A 12,654-nucleotide genomic window follows, 5' to 3' on the forward strand; every position below is an offset into this window, starting at 1 on the left:
AAATGAAACGAAATATTAAAAATAACACCAATCATCTTGCCCAATGAATTTTGATGAATAAGTCGTATTTTTTAAGTAAATGTGGAAATTTTGGTTTTCAAAATCCAGTTTTATGTCTATTTAAGCATCACAAAGGGTCTTCTATAGTTATAATTCTCTATTTTGCCACTTCATCGATAGACTCTCTAAACAATGCTAATTGAATCCATTATTATGTTAAACACCACAAATGCAACCCCATTGCTTTGATAGCTGTTCTTCCCGATGTAGGGTGTACATTTTATATTCTAGGATGGTATAAATAAGATTAAAACCATTTACAGGAGCAGAAGTTGAAGATTGTGCGTTTATCCGTCGAGGAAAATAATAATATTCTAAGAAATGTACAAATTGATTTAATTTTTCCAATTGTTATTTTTGTTCCATATGTTCTAAAATGTTATTTTCTTTTTCAAACTGTTCAGCAAAACTTTCTTGGCATTGCTAAAGAAGAATGGTATAGTTTCTTCTGTGTTTCATCGAAAAGGAAAACTTTGTAGTGAGTTAATCTTCTATAAATAGAAATTTAAGACAATTTTTGTAGTCATTGTCATTGTCATATTTCTTGTATTGCTTCCTTCAGTGATCAAAACTATTTTTGCTTCATTGTTGAAAATTTGAATTTTATTTGTAACTGATTGAGTTACTTCCCTTTGTAGTTTGTGTTTAATGTTTGCTAAATAACATAACAAAACTTCTTTGTTACTTGATTATTTTGATCTCTTTAGATATATACGATCTTCACTCTTCTTTGCATTTTCATTCAGTACTAACTGATTAGTAGAGTAACGATGCTAATAATCCCATATTATTGAGAAAAATAAGACTTGGACAACCCTTAAAACATATGATTTTTGTGTAATAAAACTGATCGAAAATACGAAATTGCCTTCACTAGATACTTTCCAATTTTATGAAATTCCAGGCTTAGCATCAAATTACCAAACCTCAAGACTATGCAAATAGCTATCAAGATCGAAAGAGGTTGGGGCATAGCGATCACACTAGTAGTCCTAAGGCAGGAGAAGTCTTAGTATTTCCCCTTTTCCAGTGATGATCTCAAAGTGCCGCTGGCTTATAATGATGGACCGGTAGTGTATGAAAATATGAATTTGGATGACATAATAACAGATTTCATACCATCAATTTATCAATATAAACAGAAAAGTAGTAGTCCCATCTCTTCCTTGTTAAAACATTGAAAAATTACATCAACATATTCCTTGATGTACTTCGCTGGTCTTCTTTTTATGGTATGATAAATTTATATTATTTATCTAACATACATATGTTTCTTAAATGAAAGTAGGAAGGAATATTATTTTAGCACATATTATTTTTTTTAAACTATTTTTAACTATTTAGTAGTCGTTAAAAAAATTTATTTGTTAATTATGTTTAAAATTATTATCAATCGGTCGAAACTAAATAAAAACACTTGAAACAGAAAGACTATGGACTACCATGAATCCTTTTGTTATGGAAAAATATGCAAAAAAAAAAGTCAAGGATCGGTTAGATCCCTAACACTGCACACCATCTGATAAAATATAGAGACTAAACTGAATATTATACGATAGAGGAAGTTGGACTTATTTATGACATACCTTCACGTACCACTAGAGGGAGATCAAGTACCAACAAAGGTAAATGTTAGACAGAGAAAAGTTAGAGAAAAAAAGATTTTACAGAATTTTTGCCACTGAGGACAATCAAATAAAAACCTGATACAATTATTATTTTTTCTGAATATACTATTTTTGTAAATTGTGAAAACTGTTGTTGACAATGATATTATGTTTAATAAAATTGAACAACTCATACCAGATCCATATTTTTTGTATAGCCTAAATATAAAATCTTGTTATTTACCAGTTTTAATAACAAAACATTAGTAAAGGGTTACCCGGCGTTGCTCGAGCCAAGGAAGAGTGACAAATCACATAAATGGATTTTTTTTTTTTTAATTTTTAGTCCCCCTTGGTGCGGGCGAGTGTTAGGGTATTCTTTAATGCATTATAATATAGCGCTTGTATATTATATGAAATGTATTATAATGAATTTAAAAAATAAAATTGTTTTATTAATTTCAAATATAATTGTATATTCATGAAAAAATTTGTTCATTGTAGTTTGTCATTGTTAATTGTAGTGAAACAATTCCAAATCGAAATTAGCGAAGCTAATTACAAAAAAGCACTGATTTTGCACACAAAAAAGTAGTTAATAGTATATATTATCATTGTAAAGAGGCACACAAATCTACAAAGATTATTTTGCACATCCAAAACCAAAAAATTATACAAAATAATGTTGTCGAAAAAATAACCCTCTATAACTGGTTCAGTTTTGCAAGTAGTACAAAAATTAGGTAATAAAATATTCCAGAAAATGAAGATACTATGAAGATTAATGAAATTCTAGATATTAATGTCGAAAATGTATCGTTTTTTAAATATTTCTGTCGAAAATGTATCGTTTTTTAAATATTTCTGTCGAAAATGTATCGTTTTTTAAATATTTCTGTCGAAAATGTATCGTTTTGTGCCATTTTCTCTTAAAAATTAACGTTTGATAAAAAAAAGAAGAAAAAAATATTCAGAAAAGGACATATATTTCAGTTAAACATCAATTTTATGTGTCAAATTTATATGCAAACAAATCTCCAAACAAATTTCTTCAAACTTAATTTTTTCTTTCAATCCAATATTCCATTTATTTTCTGCTCCTGAAAAAAAAACCCAACTAAAATGTTCACCGATTTATTTTTGCCCATAACTTTTTAAATTTTCAATAAATTTAAAAACTATTTTATTTGTATAGTTGTTTTTGAGAAACCAGTCACTTTTTTGATTTTAAACTCAACCCCCTCTCAATTCTCCGTGATATCTTCTTTTGTGTGTGTGTGTTAGTGTATAGTATGTATTTTCGGTATAGAATTACCCTCCCATATATGCCCCCCCACCATGAAAAAATTGAACCGCCGTCTTAGTCTGACCAGATTCCAAAGATGCACACATGCAAAGTTTTAGATTCCTAATTCCAACGGTGTGGGCACCCATAAAATCACACACAAACTTTATTATATACATTGGGTCGGGTCCACATAAATGGGAAACAATTTCAATAGCTTATATAGGTTGTGTGATAAAAATTATTTTAGTTCCGAATAGTAAACAAAAAATCAGTCGACAGTTAGGGATGGAGCAGACCATAAGAACCTTTATATGCGGATTCTGTCGAGTGGAATTCACTCTGCATGAGATTATCAAGCGTCTCAAAAACTCGAAAAGTACAGTTCCCCGGATTTGTAATGAATTTGATGCCGAGGGAAGACCCACAGGAAACATCATAAGGTGAGAGGTGACGAAAAACGACTCCCCAGGTTCGTGGGGGTGATCAAAATGTCCATCCATGCAAATCGCACCACCCAATTGCGAAGCTCAAATGACGAATACAGACGTTAATATGAAAATGCTTGAAGGAGTGTAGTATAAGTAATTGAATTTCATTCAATGTAGCTTTCGAGTAATAAAAAATTTATGGTTCTCACCATGTTGTTTGTTCTTTACATGCCTTTAAAGATTTCTTAATTTATCTGTACTACCCTGTATATAAATTATTAAAAAAATTATATGACAACTACTTTTAATTTTATAACAGAATATGTAGGATATAACAACTGATTATGCTTTTCTTCGACGATAATTTTTTTATATATTATCAGGTACCTAAGTTTCTCCTCTTATTGTATATACATCGTTTGTAGGTTTATCTATGTAAATATATGTATCTATAATGATGTATGGTACATCCAATAATAATCTACCATGTTAGTAGTGGAAATGCAAAAGAATAAGTGAATCAACTTTCTTTTCTCTCAAATATTTCCCCCTTTAACAAGACTTCTTCTCTTGCAAGACAAGTAACAACATACCATCTAAGAAACTAATCATCAAAGAAGAAAAAAAAACTTTTTTCATTTTTCGAAGAATATGTATTAGTATGTACCATCTACTTGCTAAAAATGGACACTTTTATAAAAGTTCATTTGATAAGATTTCAAATATTTGTTATACATAGCTTTAGGATTCATTATACAAATTCTGGACTATATTAAATCTGATTAATAACTTGGAACTAAAAGCAAGCAAAAATTATTTGAAGGTGTAAAATTAGGTGTTTTACAGTATATTTATTCTCTCGTATACAAATAAAATAATGCTGAGTCAGCTAATGGGGTTTACTTTTATAGATTATACTAACCCTTCCCCCACCCCCTCCACCAAACTGCCTACAACAGTTATTGTTATTAGAAGATCATTGCTTCATTTTCCGGATGGTCTTAAATGTTTCCGACTTCAACGTGAAGATGGCATCACTCGCAAATAAAAAATTGTAATATATATCTAGGCATCTTTTGAGAGTTATTCACCTAAGTTTCAGCAATTTTGGGCGTCCAGTTGTTGCGCAACAGCCCTTTGAGTGAGTCGATGTGAGTGTTTTTAGGGAAAGAGTCGAAATTGAGCACCGAATTGAGTCATTAAATAATTGTTTTTGAAAGGGTAACCTTTAAATAGATTCAAACCATAGCTGGCATATAAAGACTTGTTATCTTAAATTTTGAGCCCTGTATGTCAATCCAACTCAGAGTAATTGAGCCAAAAACAAAAAGTGTCTTTGAACAATTATTTGGCAGAGAAAAACTCTGAGTTCTATTTGGAGGGGCTACAGAGATGGACCATTCCTGGGAGAAGTGTCTAGAATTACAAGGAGACTATGTTCATAAATAAATAAAAAGTTCAGATTTTTTTAACACATTAGTTTTATGAAACTTTTCATTACTGCCAAACCAACCTTTTATATTTAATTTTACAAATTGCTTTCCTGTGACTGACAATGATCTCTTTTTTATATTCGACAAAGTTTGTGGTGGAATATAAGAAAAATGTTAAAGTCATAGTTTTTGATCCAACTAAAGTCCCACTCGTTTTGAAGTATAAGAATGCGGCAGAAATCTTATGGTTTTTGAAGCCGTGGCCAGCGATTATTCCATCATGCTATCGAGACTAAACTTCAACACAGTACATGAAGGACGTCTTTATATCCTGGACGAAGGAAACGTTGGGCTTGAACAATGAGGTACTTCTGCAGGACTCTGTCTTGTGCAATTATTCCAATGTATCTCAGTCATTCCTATCTGAGAGAGTCCTGTTTTTCTTGAAGGCTGAAATTTGGTAATAATCCAGATTTGCACATTCTTGATTACTATCTGTTAGACATACTTCAAGAAAAGGTCGAAACACGGTTCTACAGCAGTGTTAGGTCCCTACAGGCTAGCATCACCGATCACTGCAGGATGATACCACCTGATCATGTAATCAAGACTGTAGTACGATTCAGGCCAAGGATCACAAAGGTAATTGAGGCTGGAGGAGGTAACATCGAACCAACCGAAATATAAAAAAACTTGCAACAACTTCAGAAATTTTCCCAAGATTTGATGAATAAATGGCCATGCTACAAATATTATAATTTGCCGATCATAAATAGGGGCTTTTAACCGTAATTTATTTCCCCATCATTAATTCTTCTCGACGATGATCTGATTATTTTCTTCTTATTTCCAGACCATACTCAATCGTCTTCCATATGGATCGCATAGTATGCCCGTTTCACTTTCAAAATTAGGCAATACAATTTTTAAAATAATAGAAAATTAAAATAGAGCAAACTTGAATCTCCGTCATTGAAGATATCTGAAGAATTTATGTCGTGCAAAGTTGAAATAATGTTATAGCACGTTCTTTTCAAGGCAGAGGGATCCTCTAATTTCCGAAAGAAACACTCTTTACTCACATTTTTTCTATTAATATTTAACGTTGAGAGTCCATTAAAGACCAGATCATTAGTCAATACCACTTGCTAAGCAGCACCCCATACATGAGGCAATAATGTGGTCTCTTTGTGGATGAGTTTGGTTCCCATCATAAGCCTTATATATAATCTGCTCTCAGTAATTGTCCTTCTCCATTCCCGAGAAAGAGTCACCAAAATTTCCGCAAAGTTTTGATTGTAAATTTGCAGAACTAAAGCTGGTGACTTGGTTATTCCCATATTTAGCTTTAAAATTATAGGCCTTGCCATAGGCTTATAAACTACTGAAGGAATAATGAATAAAATGTAGATATATTAAGAGAAAAAACTACAAAGGAGTATATGGATGATGGAAGTAATATTTTGAATCCTAGTAAAGAAAAATATTGGTGGGAGATTTCAGAAAAGCCATATATATATTATAGATGGTGACATTAGTCCACCCACGATAGATGATGGAAAGGACTTTATATATAAAAAGAAATTCAGTTAATTATGTTAGTGAAGAGGTGAGTAATCCAACAAAAATTACCCAAGCTTCACTTGGAGGTAAATAATATTTTAAAGTTTCAAACTCGTGCAATCAAAACTTTGCAAATTTTTTGGTCGTTCGTCATTCATCTTTAATATGACTTCAATTGAATTTATATAATCCTCTTCTGTCAAATTAATTGTGTTAGCATTCGATGATACTTTTCCATCTACAAACACTTTTCAATCTTTCTACCTATCTACCTATGTTTGCAGCTGAATCTCTAAATGTTTTTGCAGTCAGTGGTCTTCCCCACCTTTAAGGATATCAATGTTTTTAGATGAATTTTCGTTTTTACCTACAGGTCAAGTACAGGGTTGATGTTATCTATTGGTACTCATTTTTTTAACAGTAAAATTTAAGCAACAGGTTTATTAAGCACACTTACATAGTGCGACGGGAAAATTTCCATGTCATTAATATTATTATTATTATATTTTATTTGTACAAATTAAGGTTTCAGGTGACATCTCAAGTAATGTTCCGATACATGTGTTGTTTTCTTGCACATTGTTTTAAGTTGATCCAAAACGGACAAAAAATGAGTGAACAGGAATTAAAAAGGCAAAGGGTTTTGGATCTTCTCAACTTGGATGTTTTTCCAAAAAGAATTTCAAACTTTTTCGGCGTGAGCATGAGAATAGTCTGGAGCATCAGGGTGACCAAGGAGAATGGGAGTTGAGTCAAAAGGAATGCAGAAAGAGAAGGAAATGGTTTGAATAGAGATAAAACATCTATCAAGTCCCTAAGGCCAATATCAAGGAAGATCCAAAAACATTAATGTACCACTTGGCTAACGAGTTCAACGTGGACGAGATCACCATCATGAGGACAGTTCATGATGAGCTCGGCCTGAAGTGCTTTGTCTGGACTCCAAGATATCTCCTTCCTGACTGGATGAAGATCTGAAGGTTTAAGAGATGCAAAAAAGTTCTTTATTACTTGAAGAGTAATCCATCTACTTTAAAGATCTTCTAAGACAAGAAGATCTTCACAGTCGACCAGATCTTGAACCGTAGAAACGACAGATTTAGAGCAGCATTACCTCAGAATTTCCAGGGCACCTTCAGAGCAAAACATGCGACCCAAAAAATATGCTCGGGAGTTGTTGCCTCTGATGGGAAGAAAATGGATCCCTTCTTGTTCAGGCCCAAATAGAAAATCAGGGGCTGAGGCCTACTATAAGGTCCTGAGATGGAAAATTTTGCATGGGGCTAACTATCCTGAAACAACTATTTGTGGAACAAAGATGGTACCCCCAGCCATTCGGCCTTGAAAACACAATAACTTATGAAAGGAGCACTTTGCTGACTTCCAGGACGATACCCTTTGGCCCTCTTCCAGTCTTGATCTCAATCCCCTCGACTTCTGTGTAAGGAGCGTCTTAGGGAGCAAGGTTAGGAAGGCATCACACACAAATGTGCTGGAGCTCACCAGCATCAAGTTGAAAAGGGGCAACATGTCTTCCAATTATATTGTGGCAACTTGCACCAAGTTCTGACCTCGTATAGAGGCTGTGATAGAGGATGGATGCCTCATATTTAACTATTCTTCCCAAATTTGATTGCTAAGATTTTTTTTAATTATACTCTTCTAATATGAAGCTATAAGGGTTTTGGTTTTGCTTCTTGATCACGGAAAGTTTCCCTGACGATTCCTCTGTATTTAAAAAAATGATCAAATAATAGTGTGCAGCACAAGTTTTATATAATATGTGATCCATCATTCTAATAATAGCATCAAAATGAGCCCTAAATCCCTTCCAACCCCTGACTATGTAGATAGACTTGAGCTTGGTCCACTCCTTATTGAGCTATTCTTTATATCTCTGTCTTGAGTGAAAACAAAGTTGTCTCCCAACTCTTCACATACCCAAGGTAGCACTTTCTTAGCTAGAAGTTCGATGTACGCATTTACATTGATCCGCTCCTTCTTTTTAACCAAATGGGAGGGCAAACTTCCCCTGTGCAGGCCATAATGCCCAATAGCAATGTTCCGGCTGGATTTCTTGTTCTGAAACTTAGTCTCAATTTTTCTGCACCTGAGCTCCTTTGATATAGTTACGGTGACAAATGCAAGAGTGAATCTTCACAATCTGTAATATGGTGGACAGGTCAGTCATAATTTACATCCCTATTTCCTCTCTGAACTTTATTGGAAGGATTCTTTCGGGGGTAGTAATCTACAACTTCTCAAAACTAACAAACAACTCCATGACAGTTGATTAATTAACTCTTTTAGAAGTGATAACTTTTGTGATGAAGACTCTCTCCTTAGTATTGAATTTGATTTAATCTATTCCTTTCAGCTTTAAATTAATATTGACAAAGTACATTTGTTTTTAAATGAGTAACATTGATAACTTGTTGGTGAGATCTACGAGGGTCCTTTGAAAAATCCGTGCAACGTCCGAGAGATGGCACTACTGGCACGTATCAATGTGATGCTTAAATAGTAACATCTCTTGGAAGAGCACAGACCAAATTTTAGCTTTATCAGTCTATTCCTTTACTGTTTGATATTCGTTTGAATCGAGAAAGTGAAGTTATTTTCAAAAAATTGACGAATTAGAAATACGAGTGATTATTAGACATTACCTTATGAAAGGCAAGACGCGTCTAGAGACTAAAAATAAACCTGATAATGTTATGGGGACTGTGCACATTCTATTAGAAGAGTTTATAAGTGGTTTCAAAATTTGCAGATTGTTCATGAGGGCACAAGTGACACTGAATGTTCTCGACGCCATGTTGAGGTAACTACTTCCGAAATCATTGATAAAATTCATGATATGGTAATGGATGACAGAGCAGTGAAGTTGATTTAGATTGCAAGTGCTCCAGGCATCTCAAGTTGTAACCCTATTCCCATTAATTTTGCAACCACAGCTTCTGAGGTGTGAGCTGGTGCATTGCTGTGATGGGAAAAAACTTTTTGTGGACTGATCTTGGGTGTTTTTCTTGCAGCTCTGTTTTGAAACAGTCCAATTAGGATTAAAAATATCCACTTGTAACAGTTTCAACCTTTTCCAGATATTCCATGAGGACTATTCCTTGTTTATCCAAAAGACAGTCACCATAATTTTTCCGACCAATTCATCGATTCAAACGAATGCCAAACAGAAAAAAAATAGATCGATCCGTCTAAAAGTTGGTGGGTTTTTTCAAGAGATGGTACTAACTGAATATAAATTCAATATACTACAGTAAAGACTCTAATAAAGTTAGTTGAAGATAACCAACCTATGTAGACTTCTTCATTGGTGACCCCAACATTTGACACAATGCCAATCACTAGGTCAAAGGAAATTACTTCAGAGCTCTCTACTGTGGAGGAAGCAAATGCTTCAAATCCTCCAGTGCAGCCTGTCCCAGATGTACCGTGCATCGGTACGATCTCGAATCACCAAAGTACGCCCTCATCAGGTCGATGATGAGGACGTAGAAATCTGGTTCGCTAGAGTGGATTCAATCTTCAAGACATACAGGAATGTAGAGGACAAAGAGAAGGCAAATATAATGATAACAACGCTACCCTGCCATGTCCTCAGAAACTTTCCACTAGAAGATTTGGTGGGTTCTTACGAGGAGATCAAGGATTGTTTAATTAATAAGTACGGCTAATCTCTGCAAGAACGGATTCGGAGTGTGCTAGATCTTTTGATGGACGAATTTCTTTCCCCAAGTAAAATAATAGTGTAGGTTCGCCGACTCCACGACCCAGCATTCGTACCTATTTTGGGGGATTCCTTATACAGGAAGATGCTCATACGATCCGTCCTGGACTCACACACACCCATGTCGCCGGCCTAGACAAACATGAAGTCTGAAGAATTTGTGAAGGTTTGTGATGGTATGAAGGAATCCGCTACGGCTGGGATATCATCTTTTGATTCTCCTTACTCGAGCCCTGAGGAATTATTTGAAGCGTCTATGGTGTGAAAGAAAAAAGATGTAAATTGGAAAGAAAAGAAGAAGCGAACTTCAATTTGCTATAAACACAGGACTTTCGGCGTTGAGGCAAAGACGTGCTCCGTACCCCCATGTCCCTTCTTTTCCCTCATCTCAAAAAACTAAGGAGTATTAAACCCAGACAAGGATCTTATTTACGCGGTCGACACTATAAACAAAATTAAGTTCCTTATCTTTAGCTCAGGTCACTGTTATACCAAAAACATTTGCGTTTAAAATTTTTAGAATCACTAAGCTACCGCCCTTGGTTACCTTCGGAGGACAAAGTGTTGCTCACTCTTCGATTTTTAATATATAGTAGACGAGGCTCCTCTAATTTGGGAGTTGATTTTTACGAGGGGCCCTTCTCTAGGCCTTGGGGGAACCAAAGTGTTCAGTAAGCTTGATTCATTCAAGGCATATAATCAGATCACCGTAGATGATCAAGACACTCACAAGACAGCAATCTTTACTCGAGTTGGCCTCTTCGATTATACTCACATGCCTTCTGGGCTCAGAAATGTAGCACGGTCTTTCCAAGGGGGATTCCTAGTTCAGAAATGTGCAGAGAGACTTTGTTTATTTAGACGATATCCTTATCGCGTCTAAGTCCAGAGAGGAGCATCGAGGATTATTCTTTAAAGTGCTGTTGAAGCTCCAAGAAGCAGGTCACCGTCTCTCCGGATATAAATGTAGATTGGCAGCACACTCTTTAGATTTCCTACTATTAATTGATTGGTTGATTATAGCTTGGCGTAGAATCTAGGGGAAGCACTGAAAGACCTCTTAGAGCTTTTCTTGTTTATACCAATAATATGTTTCATAGAAGGACTCTAATAAAGTTAGTTGATTTAAGATAACCAACCTGTGTAGACTTCTTCATGTACGATGTATAGAGTTGTAAAAAAAATGAAATATAGTGGGGTAAACACGTTAGCAGATAGCCAACATTGCATATGGATTGATATATCTCAACAAAATATTTCCTGTGTAGAAGTAAGTTGTTTTGGTTTTAGTATCTAACTAAAGATAGTCCTAAGAGTATAGAAGCTTCGATTAAATTCCAAGGTCCATTTTCCAGACCCTTTATGTTGATGGTGACAAATCTTTGTATAATTATGACAGCCGGGCAATCCACAAAGGTATGCCGTATGTTTTGCAAAGTTTCCCACAATCTCTGCATGGCTTATAAAATTTGATGATATAATTGGCAGAGATTTCCTACCATCTGAAATATAAATAAGGGAAAATAAAATTATTTTTCTCGAATTTTCTCAAAGTCCTAACAAATTGAAACAACATCACAAAGCTTCGTCTGTTGGTTTAATAATAGTCATTTTAAGATGCCAGGGACTAGGAACAATAAAAAAAAATGTCCCTCTTTTTAAAGGGAAGGAAAAACGACCATTGCAAAAGGTCTGCACCTTTAGGTCATGAAAGGTTAACATATTTTTTAAGGGTTTCTTCCTCTAATTTCTTTGGAGCGTTAAGATTCCTAAAGAAGACAGGCTTCTTAACCTTGCCTCGGATTATATCCACAGTAGCATCCCATTGAATAAAGGAGCAGCTGATCAAAATAAATAGTTAAGATGCATTCCTTACTGGAAAGTGAGTAGCAATTTTCTCGATGGTGAGGTGAGTACCAATCATGAGCCTATGGTAGAACTCGTACGATGAGACCTGTCTCAACCATTCAACGTCCAGTTTGCTGGACATATCGATAAAAATCTTGATATCTATTTTCGGAATTATATTCACTAGAAGTGCAATTACGCCTCCAATGATTGATTTAGGCATTATTAATGGGGGTCAAATAGCATTGGTGAAATAGCTTTTTAAGCCACTCTTGTTCCTCTTTTATCACCAATCTACAATTTAATTTTTTTTTAAATCCTCAAATTCATAGTTAAATTTTATGCGGTTTATCAGGATTTATATTGCTGAAATTGAAAAGAAAACTAGTCAAAAATTAAGATCATGATGTACTTTTTTGAGTCAAAGTTGAATTGAGAATCGGTATGAGATTTGTATATCCCGTTACTAAATGCTTGTAGCTAATGTAATGAAACGTCATGAAAGCTAAGTCGCTCTCTTGCCAATTATTCTTCAAATTGTCAAAGTTATCCGCTCAATTTTCGATTCATTTTTTAGTCTAGCGATAATTTTCAGATCTTAGATTTACTTATTAGTATATAAGGAATTTGTGAAATTGTAAAAATTTATCAGGATATTGAAATTACTCATTCAATGCCTCTT

This window comes from Lepeophtheirus salmonis, chromosome 14 (genome assembly GCF_016086655.4).
Source record: "Lepeophtheirus salmonis chromosome 14, UVic_Lsal_1.4, whole genome shotgun sequence".
Taxonomy (NCBI): Eukaryota; Metazoa; Arthropoda; class Copepoda; order Siphonostomatoida; family Caligidae; genus Lepeophtheirus; species Lepeophtheirus salmonis.